The sequence below is a fragment of the Diceros bicornis genome, chromosome 9 (assembly GCF_020826845.1).
Source record: "Diceros bicornis minor isolate mBicDic1 chromosome 9, mDicBic1.mat.cur, whole genome shotgun sequence".
NCBI classification, from domain to species: Eukaryota; Metazoa; Chordata; class Mammalia; order Perissodactyla; family Rhinocerotidae; genus Diceros; species Diceros bicornis.
Genome location: NC_080748.1, coordinates 75,895,549 through 75,913,813, shown reverse-complemented (window position 1 = coordinate 75,913,813; position 18,265 = coordinate 75,895,549). Strand labels below are relative to the sequence as shown.

Sequence of the window (18,265 nt, the reverse complement as noted above, 5' to 3'; positions counted from 1 at the left end):
TCTACTTTATATGGGATGCCACCACAGCATGGCTTGATGAGTGGTGCATCAGTCCACACCTGGGATCCTAACTGGCGAACCCTGGGCCGCCTAAGCAGAGAGTGCAAACTTAACCGCTATGCCACCAGGCTGGCGCCTTCTTCTTATTTCTTTAGTAAAAGAAGTCTCACAATTAAGCTGGGTACAAGGCCTTCAGGTAAGAAGTACATTTCCCAACTTCACTGCAGCAAGAGTAGCCAGGTTACTAAATTTTGGGCAATGGGATGTAAGCACAAGTGACATGGGCAATTTTGGGGGTTGTGCCCTTAAAGAGAAGGGGCATGCCTTCCACTTTCCCTTATCCTCTTCCCAGCTTGCCAGAATGCGGGCATGATGGCGGGGGCAAAGTTGTCATCTTAGATATTAAGAAGGAAGTCAGACAGGTGTTGAGGAAGGCAAAATAATATACAAGGAGCCTCTAGGTACCTGACACTATGGAGCTGCCATATCAGCCCTGGAATGTTTTGCTCAGACTTTTGTGCAAAAGAGATAAACACTGTATCTTCTTTAAGTTACTGTGTTTTGTTTTGTTTTGTCTTACCTTTGTTATGGTAGCAAAATATGTATCCTAACTAATAGAGCACTACCACATATCTTTGCCCTCTCCATTTAAAGTTATAGATTGTAAGGAAAGTACCTAAGAAAGTTGAGGACATGGCAAGGACTGGCTAACTGCTCTCTAAACCTCTTCACTCTTCGTTCTGCACACTGCTAGGCAACATTCCCTATCCTCCTTTACAATTAGATGTGGTAACATACCTACATTATGGCGAATGGAATGTGGTGAAATACATCAACCTCTAGGCTTGGCTCATAAAATCTTCCCATGCAATCCATCACACCCTTTCTTTCTCCTCTCATCTGCTGAGACTCCTATAGGTTCTAGGTGGAAGGAAACTTGGTATCTCAATGACTAAGTAGACCAGATCCGTCTTGCCTTCCCACACTGAACTGTGACATGAGCAAGAAATAAACTTTTTATTTTCTTAGGCCATTGAGATTTGGGGATTGTTAGAGCAGATAGTCTACCCAGCCTAATACAGTATTAATAGAGGAGAATTAGACTAAAAAGGACTTCTGTACACATCAAAAGGAAAAAGGTAATACTTAAGAGCAAAGTAGATTCTTTTTTTCTGAAAATGGAATGAAAGAATATTTAACACTAAATTATATGATTCATGAATTTTGACAATAAAGAACTCTCCAAAATCAAAGTGTTAAAAATATTTTTCACTATTAATATGCATTAGACTATTGCTTAAAAACTTTGTCAGAATAAAAATATACGTTAACAATATCATGAATAGTACTCATCCTGTGAATACCAACCAAGGTATCTAAAAATGTGTCAAGGATTTCTTCTCAAAGAATTCAATATTAGAGTATGCTCTAGAGAAGGTGTTGGCAGACTTTTTCTGTATAAAAGACAGACAGTAACTACTTCAGGCTTTGAGATGCACATATATCTCTGTCACGTATTCTTTTTTGTTTAACAACCCTTTAAACATGTTAAAAAAAAATCTTAGCTTGCAGTCCTTACAAAAACAGGCAGCCGGCTGGATTTGGCCTGCAGTGTAATTTGTAGACCTCTGCTCTAGAGTAGTGCTTACACTAAGTGTAGTCCAGCAACCACTGCCAACTGGCCAACTCTTTGTGACAGTTCTGTGATAAGATCAACGCTTATCTTCTATTTCTGTATTTATCCCAACAGGGACCATCTTAGTCAATTCAGGCTGCTATAGCAAATATTCCATAGACTGTGTGGCTTAAACAATACATATTTATTTCTCACAGTTCTGGAAGTTGGGAAATCTAAGATCAAGGTGCCAGCAGACCCAGTGTCTGGTGGGGGCCACTTCTTGGTTTGCAGATGGCCATCTTCTCCTTGTATCTTCACATGGTAGAAAGCAGAGAGAGAGGAAGCAAGCTCTCTCATGTCTCTTCTTATAAGAGCACTAATCTCATTCATGAGTGCTCCCCTCTCATGATCTAATTACCTTTCAAAGGCTCCACCTCCAAATACCATCATACAGGGGATTAGGCTTCAACATATGAATTTTGGAGGGACACAAACATTCAGTCAATAGCAGGAACCTATAACCAACATTTCAAGGATTGACACTAGCTTACAGACCACATTTTGTGTAGTGCTACTGCTGAAGACATATGTTTTACAGGCATCCACTATCATTTGAACATCTTTCTAATGTTGGAGAGTTTCCTACATGATGAGTTCTTCCCAAGATAGAAACAGACATTTACTTTGTCTTCCTCCCTTACAGGTAGGTGCAGGCAAATGACCTAACGGCACCAGTAACTGCATCCTAAAAAGGCATTGATTCAACACAGCAATGTGATGAAACAGTTGCTACACAGAACCCATTTCCTGGTGAGGGTAGCAGTAGAGGCTTCCAGCTATGGGAGGCATCAGTGGCAGAGATTCTGCCATCAAGTACCTAGCTACAGGGTTCATGCCGAGCCCCAGTGGCAGTGGGGTCTTTGCTAGGGTCTTGTAGGAACATTAGGGCATTTTTTCCTGGCTGTGTATCCTCCAAGTTGCCTCTTAAGCCCTTTGGAGATCTTGTGACTTACTGTTCCTTAATAGATTCCATTTCTATTTAAACTAGCTAGACTCTTCTGTTGTTTGCACCTAATAACATACTGATATAGATGCTTACTGATAAATGAAATTAATTCACCATCTTCAGTTACATAGTGTACATGTACTGTCACTAAAACCAGAGCTGTCTTTGTCCAATAAACATTTATTGAGGTTTTTTTTGGTTCCAGTTAGTGTAATAGAAATACAAAAATGTGGTCTCTTTCCTCAAGGAGTTTAACATTTATCTAGACAGTCAAAAATAGCATACTGAAAACAAGTAATAAGAATCAAATTATGTACCACTATACAAAAGCCCACCTCTAAACAGCCCATGAGATGCTGCCATGCTCAGAGCTTTTTCTTAGCATAGCAACCACAAGAGATCTCTTAAGCTTTAAGTAGCCATATTTTGTGTCAAGTGACATTCTCATTTGGGCCATAATTTATTGACCAAAGAACTGAACCCAACTATTATGGAAGATCTTGGGAAAATTCTCAAATATGCTTGAGACCCTGGCACTTATGTGTTAACAATTTTTATTCTCACAGGAACAAATTAGTAATAGTTTATGACCATTGTCTTTAAGCAAAGTATGCCAGGGTCCCCCAGTGCTTTCACATCTGCACTGGGAGAACAAGTAACATTTGTAAATACTGTTGTTTAGGAAACTTCCTTGCTTATTCTTTCTAATACATGTAGATAAAGGATAAACTCGACTCTAACCTAAAAGATCAAAAGAGCTACCAAGAATCAATTTCTGGCTCAGATGAAAGAGAAGGAGTGGATAAAATAATAATAGTTAACATTTATTGAACACTTACTCTATGCCAGAGACTGTCTGTTCTAAGTGGTCTAAATGTATTCTCAATCCTTACAACAACTCAGTAAGATGCATACTATTATTACTCCCTTTTTACAGGTGAGCCAGTTAAACAATTTGCCTAAGGTGAACAACTAGTGAGTGGCAGTGCTTGGAGAATGAACCTAGGCAGTACAAGTCCAGAACACATATACTCTACTCTGCTATACTGCCTCTCTACACAGGTATACAAAAAGTTGCACGGTACAAACTCAATATACAAAAACCTGTTGCATTTCTATACACTAATAACAAACTATCAGAAAGAGAAATTAAGAAAACAATCCCATTTACAGTGGCATCAAATACCAAGAATATATTTAACCAAGGAGGTGAAAGATCTATACCCTGAAAACTTTAAGATATTGATGAAAGAAACTGAAAAAATACAAATAAATGGAAATATATTCTGTGTTCATGGATTGGAAGCATTAATATTGTTAAAACATCCACAATACTCAAAGCCATCTACTGATTCAAGCAATCCTTATCAAAATTTCAATGGCATTTTTCACAGAAATAGAAAAACAAACCTAAAATTTGTTTGAAACCACAAAAGACCCTGACTAGCCAAAGCAATCTGAGAAAGAAGAACATAGCTAAAGGCATCACTCTTCCTGATTTCAAACTATATTACAAAGCTTTAGTAATAAAAACAGTATGGTATTGGCATAAAAACAGACAGATCAATGGAACAGAAAACAAAACCCAGAAATAAATTCATGTATATATAGTCAATTAACTTACAACAAAGGAGCCAAGAATATACAACAGGGAAAGGATAGTCTTTTCAACAAGTGGTTCTGGGAAAACTGGAGAGCCATATGCAAAAGAGTGACACTGGACCTCTATCTTACACCACGCACAAAAATCAACTCAAAATGGATTAAAAATTTGAATGACGGGCTGGCCCATGGCTTAGCGGTTAAGTGTACACGCTCCTCTACTGGCAGCCGGGGTTCGGATCCAGCTTCTCCGGCCATGCTGAGGCCGCGTCCCACATACAGCAACTAGAAGGATGTGCAACTATGACATACTACTATCTACTGGGGCTTTGGGGAAAAAAAATAAAAAGGAGGAGGATTGGCAATAGATGTTAGCTCAGAGCCGGTCTTCCTCAGCAAAAAGAGGAGGATTAGCACGGATGTTAGCTCAGGGCTGATCTTCCTCACAAAATAAATACATAAATAAATAAAATAAAAATAAAAATTTGAATGTAAGATCTGAAACCATAAAACTTCCAGAAAAAAATATAGTTGGTAAGCTCCTTGACTCTGGTCTTGTCAATGATTTTTTTGGTTTTGACACCAAAAGCAAAGGCAACAAAAGCAAAATAAACAAGTGGGACTACATCAAACTAAAAACTTTCTCAGAGCAAAGGAAACCATCAACAAAATGAAAAGGCAACCTATAGACTGGGAGAAAATATTTGCAAATCATATATCTGATAAGGGGTTAATATCTAAAATATATAAAGAACTCATACATCTCAATAACAAAACAAACAAACAAACAATCTGATTTTAAAAAGTGCAGAGGAACTGAGCAGACATTTTTCCAAAGAAGACACAAACAGCATGTACATGAAGAGGTGTTCAACATCACTAATCGTCAGGGAAATGTACATCAAAACCACAATGAGATATCGCCTCACACTTGTTAGAATGGCTATCACAAAAACGACAAGAGATAACAAGTGTTGGTGAGGATGTGGAGAAAAGAGAACCCTTGTGCACTGTTGATGGGAATGTAAATTGGTGCAGCCACCATGGAAAACAATACAGAGGTTCATCAAAAAGTTAATAATAGAACTACCATATGATCCAGCAATCCCACTTCTGAGTATATATCCAAAGGAAGTGAAAACAGGATATTGAAGAGATATCTGCACTCCCATGTTCACTGCAGCATTATTCACAATAGCCAAGATATGGAAACAACCTAAGTGTCCATCAACAGATAAATGGATAAAGATGTGGTATATATATAATAGAATATTATTCAGCCATGAGAAAGAAGGAAATTCTGCCATTTGTGACAACATGGATAGACCTAGAGGGTATTATGCTAAGTGAAATAGAGACAGAGAAAGACTAATACTGCATGGTATCACTTACATGTGGAATCCAAAAAATAAGAAAAAATGTCATACTTATAGAAACAGAGTAGAAAAGTGGTTGCCAGGGGCTGAGTGGTGGGGGAAATAGGGAGAAGTTGGTAACAGGGTGCAAACTTTCAGCAATAAGATAAATAAGGTCTGAAGATCTAAGGTAAAATATGGTGACTATCGTTGATGACACTATATTGTAGAATTGAAATTTTCTGAGAGAGAAGAACTTAATTGTTCTTACCAAAAAAAAAAAGATATATTTCTAAGGTGACAGATGTGTTAATTAACTAGATGGGGGGAATCCTTTCACAATGTATATATAGATATATCAAATCACAACATGTGTACTTTAAATATCTTACAATTTTTATATCAATTATACCTCAATAAAGGTGAGAATTTTAAATAATTAATTAATTAATTTTACAATACTCCCCAAAATTGACAAGGTCATAAAAAACAAAGACAGACAGAAACTATCACTGATGGCTAAGGAGACATGATGACTAAATGCAATGCAGTATCCTGGATTGGATCCTGAACCTAAAAACTGTAAAGACTACTAAAATCCAAACAAAGGCTAGAGTTTAGTTAATAATAACGCACCAATGATGTTTTCTTAGTTTTAACAAACGTACCATAGTAATGCAAGATGTTAACATTAGGGGAAACTGAGTGAGGAATGCATGAGAATTCTATTTTGTCTTTACAACTTTTCTGTAAATCTAAAATTAATTCAAAATAAAAAGTTTATCACCATTAAAAAAGGTTATTGAAAAGTAGATGAATAGATATTCTGGATAAAGGACTTTCAAGCAGAGAGAATAGTTTGTACTATAATAGTGAGGCATGAATCCAACAGCCTGCTTTCACAAATTACAAAAGGTACAACTTGAGCAAAGAAAGTGTTTAGAGACAGACTGAGGGAACAGGAAAGCGTCAGATCCTGAAGAAAGTAAATATTACACTACAGAGTTGAGGGTTTTTACCTTTGAGGCCAGAAATCACAACGTGGCAAAAAGTGGGCCGCATATGACACAAGGCTATGTTTGGTTATATCCCTGTGTGTGTGTGTGTGTGTGTGTGTGTGTTAAATTGAATTAGTTAACTACATTAAAAATATGGCAGCTTTCACATAAAATTCTAAATTTTCTACTTCTCTTGAGATATCAAAAGATTTAACAATGCAGGGATTCCTACCTGAAAACATTCAAAGGCATCTCCATTTGCCACACCCCGTCCTTTACTCGTTCTCTTTAGATGATTGTGTTTTTTATCCCTGTTCTTTGAAGTGGGAAATCTGAAGCATCTTAATCCACAAAGTGATAGTGTATTTGCATTTTAGAAAGTATTTTGCATCATTCTAGAACTAGAGCAAAAGTATCCACATGAATAAATCTCACAAATATAAATGGAAAAAAATAAAAGAAAAACAAGTTGCAGAAGAATACATACAGTTTGATATTCTTCTTATAAAAGCTTTAAAATATGTGAAACAATCTCATATCATTGAAGAACACATACATAAGTAATAAAGGGATGAAATAATGTATGGGAATGCTAGTCTACAAATTTGAGACACAAGTTGCCCTTCCTGAGGGAGGCTGTGTTAGTTTCCTAGGGCTGCCATAACAAAAGACCACAAACTGAGGAGCCTAAACAACAGAGATTGATTTTCTCATAGTTCTGGAGGCTAGAACTCCAAGATCAAGGTGCTGGCCAATCTAGTTTCTGGTGAGACCTCTCTTCTGGCTTGTAAAACAGTGCCTTTCTGCTATGTCTTCACATGGCCTTTCCTCCATGCATGTGTGTGCAGGGAGAGAGCGCTCTGGTATCTCTTTTTATAAGGTCACTAATCCTATCAGTTTAGGGTCCCACCCTTAGGATCTCATTTAATCTTTAATTACTTCCATAAAGGCCCTATCTCCAAATACAGTCATATTGGGGGTTAGGGCTTCAACATATGAATTTGTGGGGGAGACACTCAGCCCATAACACCTTCCCATGAGGGGTCACACAGTGCACACTCTTCCACCAGCAATGAAAAAGCATATGTGCAATGTTTCTGCCCAGGAAAGGCTATTATCAGTGACCAATATTTCTACTGGGGGCTGGTCATGCAGGCACCCTCTGCCTAGCAAGTATCAAAACTCCAGATTCCCAGAAATCTAAAGTAGGTATTCCTCTGAGAAAGAAAGCAGGTGTTCAGGATAAACCATATTGTTTGCACAGTGGGCCACCATAACCAGTGGGGAACAGTAGGAACACTCCTGAACAACAGCCAAGGGCCAACCTTGCAAGCAGGCCCTTCTAAAGATAATCACTTCAGGTTTTCTGTGTTAACTCTCTTTTGCACCCTTACCAATGACCTCCTCAGCTCTGCTTCATTGCTTCCACCTCCTGAATAAAGATTACAGAGATATCCAATTGCTAAGCACTAAAACTGGTACAAGAATTGTCTACAAATTATTTTGTTTCTAGGTTTCAATATCATTGTCAATCAAGGACAATCACAGTCCACTTGATGACTTAAAAGGCCCTGGAGGTTTGTCAATGTCCTTACTGTCCATAACATGTTCTCTCCCAAGGTAATCATTGATTATATCCTCCTAAATTAATTGTGTGTCATACTTCAAGAGATGATCCCACCCTCTTCCATCCCCAGAGTGCTGATTAACACAGTAGGCAAGCTCTTCAGTTTTATTATCGTAGCAGAGATAGTTTGGCAACCATCTTAATCCAACAATGGGAGTGGAAACACTTTAAAGCACAGTCAAGGACGTTTCTAGTGCATCTCCTACATGCCTGCAAAAAAATCCTGGCAAAACTGTATATATAGAAAAAAGAAGAGAACCAAAGCTTCTTCAAGCACCTACAAATGAACTGTATAAAACTGCCCCAACAATGGGATATAAAGTGTTTTGGTAACTGTGCGTTTATCATCAAAATGAAGTTTTCTCTTTTCAGAAAGCCACAACTTGGGGGCCGGCCCTGCGGCGTAGCGGTTAAGTGCTCGCGCTCCGCTGCTGGCGGCCTGGGGTTCAGATTCCAGGCGCGCACCAACGCACCACTTGTCAGGCCATGCTGTGGCGGCCTCCCACATAAAGTGGAGGAAGATCGGCATGGATGTTAGCTCAGGGCCAATCTTCCTCAGCAAAAAAGAAGAGGATTGGCATGGATGTTAGCTCCGGGCTGATCTTCCTCACACACACAAAAAAAGAAAGCCACAACTTTAACAGTAGCATTAAGTTTCCTGCCTAAGAAATCTTGAACTCTCTCTTTCTTGGGGCAGAAGCACTCATTTCACTGGAATTTTTATTAAGGAGTTTTATAAGGCTCAATACTTTACTGCCCATATCACCCTTAATCCCCAGGTAATATAGAAAGGACAAATAGAATTCTCAACTCTAGTTAAACTTTTAGAAATTCTTGAACTTGGCCTAAACTGTTGCCTTTTGTCTTAATGAAAACGAAGTCAGCTCCACAGATAGCCCATTGAGTCTCAACCTATTAACTGATAGTTAGGCATCTTATCTGCCTGGGAATGTTACCCCAATTACACTCTGCCTTATTACAGGCTGATACAGCCAAATACTGCAAATGACACACGTGATACACTCAGTTTTTTAAATTTTTTAAAATTATAGTAAACTATACTTAACATGTGAGTTACCATTTTAACCATTTTTAAGTGTATAGTTTAATGGCATTAAGTACATTCACATTGTACAACCATCACCACCATCTATCTCCAGAACTTATTTTTTTAATTATTTCATTGAGGTCATATTGGCTTATAACATTGTGTAATTTCAGGTGTATATTATTATATATCAGTTTCTGTATAGACTGCATTGTGTTCACCACCAATGGTCTAGTTTTTATCCGTCACCATACATATATGTGCACCTTTACCCCTTTCGCTCTCACCCCATCCCCTTCCCCTCTGGTAACCACTAATCTGTCCAGAACTTTTTTCATCTTGCAAAACTGAAACTCTGTACCCATTAAACACTAACTCTCCATTTTCCCCTCTCCCCAATCCCTGACAACCACCATTCTACACTCTGTCTCTAGGAGTTTGACTACTTTAGGTACTTCATATAAGCAGAATCAATACACAGTTTTGTCAACAGACGTGAGTAGCTCTTCCAAAACATCCTTCAAAACAATCCTATTTACTGTTTAAAACCCAGAAACTTCATCTTCCGAAAGAGACATCAGAAAAACACTGCCCTTGACTTCATTCAATGGAAAGGACCTTACAGGCACTATTAACAACACAGCAGTTAAACTTTAGAGTATTGATCCTTGCATCCTTATTTGTTAATGAAGGAGAAATAAACCCTCTTAATCAGGAAGACTGTTCCTGCCAGAGACCTGATCCTGAGAATTCTTAGGAATCCCCCAGAAGCAGAAAACTGCAGGAAAACAGCTACCACTCAAGACTATACGAACAAATTAACGACTACATGAAGGAGACAGCCCCAGACCCATGGAACATGGGAAGTCAGGGAGCCGGTGCTATACATTGTCACACTTCAATCTGTACACGTTTTCTTAATTTTCCTACAGATTTTCCTTCATCTTTTTTGGTTTCAGTTTCCGGATTGTTGATGAACAGCTTGTTACCTCCTAACTACAGTACCTACAAGCAACGGTTTGCTGGAGTCAGATACAACCAGCTTATGAGAATCAATTGTTAAATTGTCAGGAATCTTGCCAGAAGATTGTTAAATCTTTAGTAGCTTAACATCAGCCTGTGGAAATATTTACACAATGGTAATCAGAAAACACTACAAATCAGGGCCTCTCTCACTGCCACTCTCCCAGAGAATCTGTTGGTAAACATTTACCAGCAGACCACTGCCTAGAAGGAACCTCTATACTTAATCTTGCCTTTTGCATCCTGAGTTACTTCTAGACCTACGTCCAATACTGGCTATAGTTTGCTAATGATATGGCTAAAAAAATAATTAAAATACACAAAATATATAATTAAACCAATTGTTGAGTTTGTATTCACTTTCCTTTGGGGACCAACCAACTTTACTTGGTACCAGTTCCTAGGTACCAGTTGGTTCCCTAGGTAGACTCAACCACTAAGCGACTTTTTAGAAGGCAAACACCTCACCAGGCCAGACAACCAGAAATCTCAAACACCTTATCACACTGTACTAGAAAGGGAGATTCCTATCTGCACTGTGGATGTTTCATGGGTGCTAGTCTTCATAACTATGTTTTCACAGTAGCAGAGCTTTAAATAGAAGTAGGAAACAGATGGCATATATTCAGAGGTTATCTCACCTTTACACGTTTTACAAGACTGGCATACTAACTAAACTCAACCTCAAGCTCTTTTGCTTTAGATCTAGCTCGTGATTTCTCTCCTATAAATTCAGTCACTGGTGCTGGACCAATCATGATGAGTAACATCATTACTTAAGGTCCTGCTGCACATTGATTTCCCATGCAAATTATGGGCTGAAAACTAGCTGCCAGTTCCCTTCACAACCTTGTTTGGCTCCAAAACAGGATGTTTCTTGTTAGAGGGAGATGGGAAGATCAGCACATTTCTCAGTCTTGCCTGGGAAAGGCAGGCATCACTGCTTGTCAGTACAAGACTGGGCAACTCGGCACCAGCCTGTGTTTAATTCCTTTTATTAGAAAACTTAATATTTCCACACACATGGAGTGATCCCAATTGTTTATTTCTAGGCACAAATTACCCTCACTCTGAGCACTTATTCTTCCTCAAAGTGGGCACTGAGCATTTTGGCTTAACAAAAAGTCTGCATTCCAGGCTGGGCTGCTTTTCAGCCTGGAGAACTTCATGTGTTGAATGGGGATGGTGTAAACTCTTGGTGAAATGCTAGGCTTAATTCCACAATAATTAATTGTGCAATTATTTATTTAATATATGTATCTCCTGTAAATTCTATCATAGTAGGGACTATACCTTATTATTCACTATTGTATCTCCTGTGCCTGGCACAATAGTGGGCACACAATACATGTTTGTTGAATTGAAAATATATATATATCATGAGTTTATATTGATAGTTCCAATTCAAAGTTAAAATTGTAGTGCCTTTTTTCTTATCTTCTTAACTTGGAAATCTTGGTTCCTAATAACATTAATATTTACTTATTTGTTTTATCGTATACAAAAGTACAAGAACAACAATATTACTAACAATAAACTTATTGAAAACAGTTCAAAATATCTTTGCAGTTTTATTTGTCCTTAGAGTTTATGTGTGGAGAATGTTACAGTGTTCTATTTTCCAAAATAACTTTAAGTAATTGTTTTCTCAGTGTGATTAGGTTTTATCTTCAGTTCCATTCATTTGTTTCTTTTTTTGTTCAATTTTAGGATTTTTTTCTTATTTTACTTAATTTTATTTTTTGAATATGTAAATCACTTACATGATTCAGAAGTCAAAACTATATAACCAAAGGAAAATATTATCTTTATTACCCTGGTCAGGAAACAAATCTGCCCTCTGTCCCAGAGAGAGATGCTATTTTTGTCCTCTCAGGCTGTCTGCTATGCAAACATCCTTGAAAAGACAGTTGAGAACAAAAGCTTTCACAAGTTGTGTAAAAGAACCATGGAGATTTTCTCCCAACACTGCCAATCTGATAAATGAAGAATACTATTTCAATATATTTTAATTTGCATTTCTTTTCAAAAAAATAGCTTTATTATAAAATAATTTACATACCATAAAAGCTCACCCATTTAAAGTGTACAATTCAATGATTTTTAGTATATTTACAGAGTTGTGCAACTATCACCATAATATAATTTTAGAACATTTTTAATATCCCCCAAAGAAACCTTATACCCATTAGCAGCCACCCCTCATTCCCAACCCCCACTCCTACCCCACCCAGCCCTAAGTGACCACTAATCTACTCTGTCTCTAGATTTGCCTATTCTGGATGTTTCATATAAATGGTATCACACAGTATGTGATCTTTTGTGACTGACTTCTTTCCCTTAGCATGTTTTTGAGGTTCATCCATGTTATAGCATCTATCAATACTCCTCTTTATTTTTTGAATTATTTATCTATGATAGAAATTAGCTATTTTGTCTAATTTAAGCTGCAAATACTTTCTCCCAGTTTTTTTTTTTAATTTTATTTATTTATTTTTTCCCCCAAAGCCCCAGTAGATAGTTGTATGCCATAGCTGCACATCCTTCCAGTCGCTGTACATGGGACGCGGGCTCAGCATGGCCGTAGAAGCGGCAGGTCGGTGCGCGCCCGGGATCCGAACCCAAGCCGCCAGCAGCGGAGCGCGCGCACTTAACCGCTAAGCCATGGGGCCGGCCCTCTCCCAGTTTTTCATTTGTCTTTTGACTTTATGGTGTTTTGCCAAGCAGAAGTTTATATCTATCTATTTAAATAAGTAGATTGTAATGTATCAATCTTTCTCTATGGCTTCTGGAATTTGAATTATAAGAGAAAGGCTTTCCTCATGTCCAAGTTATAAAGAAATAGATATATTTTTTTTCTTGAACTTATGTTTTCCTTTCTTCACACTGAAGTAACTAATCTATTTGGAGTCTATTTTAATCTTTAAGGAACATAAATCCAAATATATTTTTTTTCAAATGCCTCGCCAGTCATGCTTACACTATTTTTAAAAAGTTATCTTTTCCCTCAATGATTTAAGATGCTACATTTGTCATATGCTAAGCTTCCATGTGTACTTGGAACTACTTCCACTGGTTTGTCTGTCTAGCCAGGCATCAGCACCACGCCGTTTTAATTACAAGGTCTTTACAGTGATTTTTAATATGCAGTAAGGCCAGTCCCCTCTTACTGCTCTTCCCTTTGAAAACGTTCATAAGTGTTCTTGCTTATTTATTTTTCCATATGAAGTTTAGGCTCCCGTGCCGCGAAAAATTTTGCTGGTATCTTTTCAGTGAATTACACTAAATATACATATTAACCTGGGGAGACTTGACATATTTATGTTGATTGCTCCTATCCAAGAACAAGGAATGTAGTATCGCTGTTTTTGTTTAATCTACTTTTGTGATTTTTCAGGACTGTTTCAAAATCTTCCTCATATAGGCTTTGTGCATAATCTGTTTAAGCACAGTGATCCCATCCTCTGTGTGACCAGGTCAACTCGGTACGACCAATCATCTTAGCAACTCTTCTCTTTGAGGAGAGGCAAGGAAGTGGGCTGACAGGTACACATAAGAGCAAACATCTTCTATGTTCTACTTTCCACAATTTTTGTTCTATTAACTCCACTGACGATTTTGTATACGTGTATGTCACCAGCTATGCTATTATATAGTACTCATTGAAACACTCTCTTTAGTAAGCTTTATGGACAATACGGCTGAGCATAATGCAAGATGGGAAATAGACTAAAGAGTGAATTTGGGGATCCACTGTATAACAGGGCTTTGGAGTAAAATTATTTTATTTTCTACTCAATTCAGAGACTTCTGAAGGGACATTTCATCTGCCCAATGAGCTGATTCCAGAAGGAGTCAGAGGAGAAATAGCAATCATCAGGAAAGTGGTTTCACAAAGGAAAAAGCAGGACTTTCCTGATATTCTGTTAGATGCCTCTCCTGTGAGAGAAAGTTGTACTCCAGGTTAACTCTAGGCTTGCTTTAAAACCTAATGGAATAACAGAGAGTATATAAAATAAGGAAGTATAGGAGGAAAGGAAAAAGCCTATTTCTTTCTTCAAATCCTTCCAGCTCCTCTTCAACTCAGAGAACAAAGAGGTTTATTACGTAGGACCAGCAGCGATCTTGTGTTAATAATGTTCAGCCATCTCTCTGTTGGCACCATCATCTCAGCCTCTTCTGGGACCCTTGAGATACCCACAGGTTGACAAAATAAAGGCCTCTTCTTTTGTTTCCCATGCTTTGAATCTTTCCTAGTTCTCTTATTCCCTCTTAAAATGTACCAGAACATCCATACAATGGGGTACTATGTACCTATAAAAAGGAATGAGGAAAATCTCTATATACAACAGTGGAGTGATTGTCAGGATATGCTGTTGAGAGAAAAAAATTAAGGTAGAGAAAAGTATGTATAGTTTGCTAGCATTTATCTAAGAAAGGAGGACTATAGATATAGATACACAGATATGCTTATATTAAAAACAAACAATGGAGATAGTCCACACTCCTTGCCTCCACTCCTCCCACCAGTCTGGCCTGCTCACACCCAGAGAGCCTGTAGCTCCTCTGCACCATGTGTGGCATTTGGGCCCTTTTGGGCAGTGATGATTGTCTCTCTGATTAGTGTCTGAGTGATATCAAGATTATACACAGAGGTCCAGATGCTTTTCGTGTTCAGAATGTTAATGGACACCAACTGCTACTTCGGATTTCACCAGTTAGTGGTGTTGACCAGCTGTTTGGAATGCAGCCAGTTGGAGCAAAGAAATATCCTTATTTGTGGCTCTGTTACAATGGTGAAATCTACAACCACAAGGAGATGAAACACCGTTTTGAATTTGATCACCAGACCAAAGCGGATGGTGAGATAATCCTTTATCTTTACGACAAAGGAGGAACTGAGCAAACAATTTGTATGTTGGATGGAGTGTTTGCATTTATTTTATTGGATACCACCCATAAGAAAGTGTTCCTGGGCAGAGACACCTATGGAGTCAGACCTTTGTTTAAAGCCATGAGAGAAGATGGATTTTTGGCTGTGTGTTCAGAAGTTAAAGGTCTTGTTAACTTGAAGCACACTACAATTTCTGTTTCAAAGTGGAGTCTTTTCTTCTGGAACAGTATAAAGTTTTGGATTTAAAGCCAACTGGCAAAGTTGCATCAGTGAAAAATGGCTAAATATCATCACTGTAAAGATGAACCTCTGCATGCCCTCTACAACAATGTGGAGAAACTATTCCCAGGTTTTGAGATAGAAACTGTGAAGACAAGGTGAGGAGAGTTGGAGACAGCAAGTACGGACACCTGTTTCAAGGACTTTAGCTATAAAGGAGAGTAAGAAATAGAGATGAGAGATATTATAGCATGTATGTCTACGCATATGCTATAAATGACCCAGTAGAGAAGAGAAAAACTGATGTTGCAAGAGACGGGGGAACAATTTTAAAATTTCAAGTTTAAAATTGAAACTCAAGGGCCGGCCCCGTGGCTTAGCGGTTGAGTGCGTGCGCTCTGCTGCTGGCGTCCCGGGTTCAGGTCCCGGGTTCAGATACCGGGCGCGCACAGACGCACCGCTTCTCTGGCCATGCTGGGGGCGCGTCCCACATACAGCAGCTAGAAGAATGTGCAGCTATGACATACAATTATCTACTGGGGCTTTCGGGGGGGGAGGAAATGTTCTTAAATATAAAATAAAATAAACAATGGATGAAAAATTAAAAAAAAAAATTGAAACTCAAACAAGGTATACCTGCCGTAATTCCATTGTGATAAAGTAATTAATGTCCATCTAGGAAAGTAGATTTATTCATGTTATTCTTTCTTCTTCATATACATGCATACTTCTGGATCCTTTTTGACAATGCTATTACAAAACATTTGATGACATACAGAAGGACTGGATGCCTTTTATCAAGGGACTTGGATTCCAGCTTGGTTGCTGTCACCCTGGTGAAGCAGCTAAGAGAGGCTCAAGTATAGCATGCTCTCCAGACATTTGCAATTGGCATGGAAGACAGTCCCAATTCACTGGATGCTAGAAGGGTGGCAAATCATATTGGGAGCGAACATCATGAAGTCTTTTTTAACTCTGAGGAAGGCATTCAGGTCCTGGATGAAGTTCTATTTTCCTTGGAAACTTATGACATTACAACAGTTCATGCTTCAGTCGATAGGTATTTAATTCCCAAGTACATTTGTAAGAACACAGATAGCATGGTGACCTTCTCTGGAAAAGGTTCAGATGAACTTACACAGGGTTATATATATTTTCACAATAACTCCTTCTAAAAAAGTCAAGGAAGAGAGTGAAAGAGTTCTGCCAGAACTCTATTTGTTTGATGTTCTCCACAGATCAAACTACTGCTGCCCACAGCCTTGAACTGACAGTCCCATTCCTGGATCATCAATTTACTTCCTATTACTTGTCTCTGCCACCAGAAATGAGAATTCCAGAGAATGGGATAGAAAAACATCTGAGAGATATATTTGAGGATTCTGATCTGATACTTAAAGAGATTCTCTGGTGACTGAAAAGAAGCCTTCAGTGAAGAGATAAATTCAGTTAAGAATTTCTGGTTTAGGATTTTATAGAATATATTGAATATCAGGTTGATGATGCCATGATGGCAACTTCAGGACAAAAGTTTCCCTTCAGTACCCCTAAAATTAAAGAAGGCTATTACTACTATCAAATCTTTGAATGCCACTACCCAGGCCAGGCTGACTGGGCGACCAATTACTGGATGCCCAAGTGGATCAACGCCACTAACACTTCTGCCTGCACTCTGACCCATTACAAGTCAGATGCCAAAGCTTAGGTACTCTCTAAGCTATAGAATGAAAGTAAGTCTTTCATCTTCTTGTGAAGGGTACCAGGATTGGGGGCAGGTAGGGACAGCAATGAAGGTCAACCCCTCATGTTTTGTGTACTTGACTGAAATCATATAAATATTTTACAAAGATCTAAAAGAAAATTAAATTTTAGCAATCTCTAAGTAACTGAAGCAAAATGAAACAAAAGAAAATACTAAGAATCCTTAGTGACTTCCTAACTACTAAATCTAATGCCTTGCTTCAGGGTGCATTCAACTTAACTTGTCTGTGTAATCTGACATTGTTGATCATCGACTCATTATTGAAATTCTCTTCCTTCTTGGCTTTTCTGAGACCACTCTCTCCTGGTTTACCTTATAAGTCTTTGACTTCACTTCGCAGTATCCCTCACTGGGCCCTCTTCTTCTATCTGTTCTTTCAACATAAGTAGTTGCCATTCTTAATTTACTCTTTCTAATCTATTGCCCATTCCCAGCAGTAAAACTGCATACTCCCCTGGCTTCTATTAGACATATTTACATTAATATGTGATTATGAGAAAATAAGTTTAATATCAAATGAGTTGACCTACTATAGGTAAATATTGTCATGGGAGAAGAAAAGTGATCCAATTTCAAGGGAAATGCTCTAAAATAGTTTCTTTGAGTAAGTTGTGTTGCATATCTACTCAATTCCTGTCCATTCCTCAAAACCTACCACAGATGTTACCTCCTCTGTGAAGTCTTCTTAGATTTCTCTGGCTAGAATTAATTATTACTTCCTCTTTACTCTGGTAACATCAGATCTCTCTTATGACATTTATTATATTGTGACATACATTATATTTGTGGGTATGTGTTCTCCACTGCTAGACTATGAACTTTCTGAAAGCAGTGAAACTGGGTATATGGTTCTAAAAGAGAAGAAGGAAGACTAAAATGAGAAAAAGAGAGAACAGAGTTGGAAGAACAGAGTTGGGCCAAAAGGAATCAAAGGTAAAGTCAACCAATTTTCTTCCCGAAGAGTGAGATATAGGGTAGTAGGGTCTCCAGCAAAGACACCAATTTAAAAGTGAGATATGTAATGAAGATTCATGAAATTCAAGGAATCTAAAACTGAAATTTGCTAATTTCTTATCAATTGACAGAAGTTTTATTGATAAAGCAAAAGAAGAA

The 18,265-nt window shown here is 38.1% G+C and overlaps 1 pseudogene; it reads left to right on the top strand.

Moving 5' to 3' along the window:
* The first annotated feature begins 14,850 nt into the window (after nt 1–14,850).
* On the top strand, nt 14,851–17,095 carry LOC131409971 (asparagine synthetase [glutamine-hydrolyzing]-like; annotated as a pseudogene).
* Nucleotides 17,096–18,265: the final 1,170 nt, after the last annotated feature.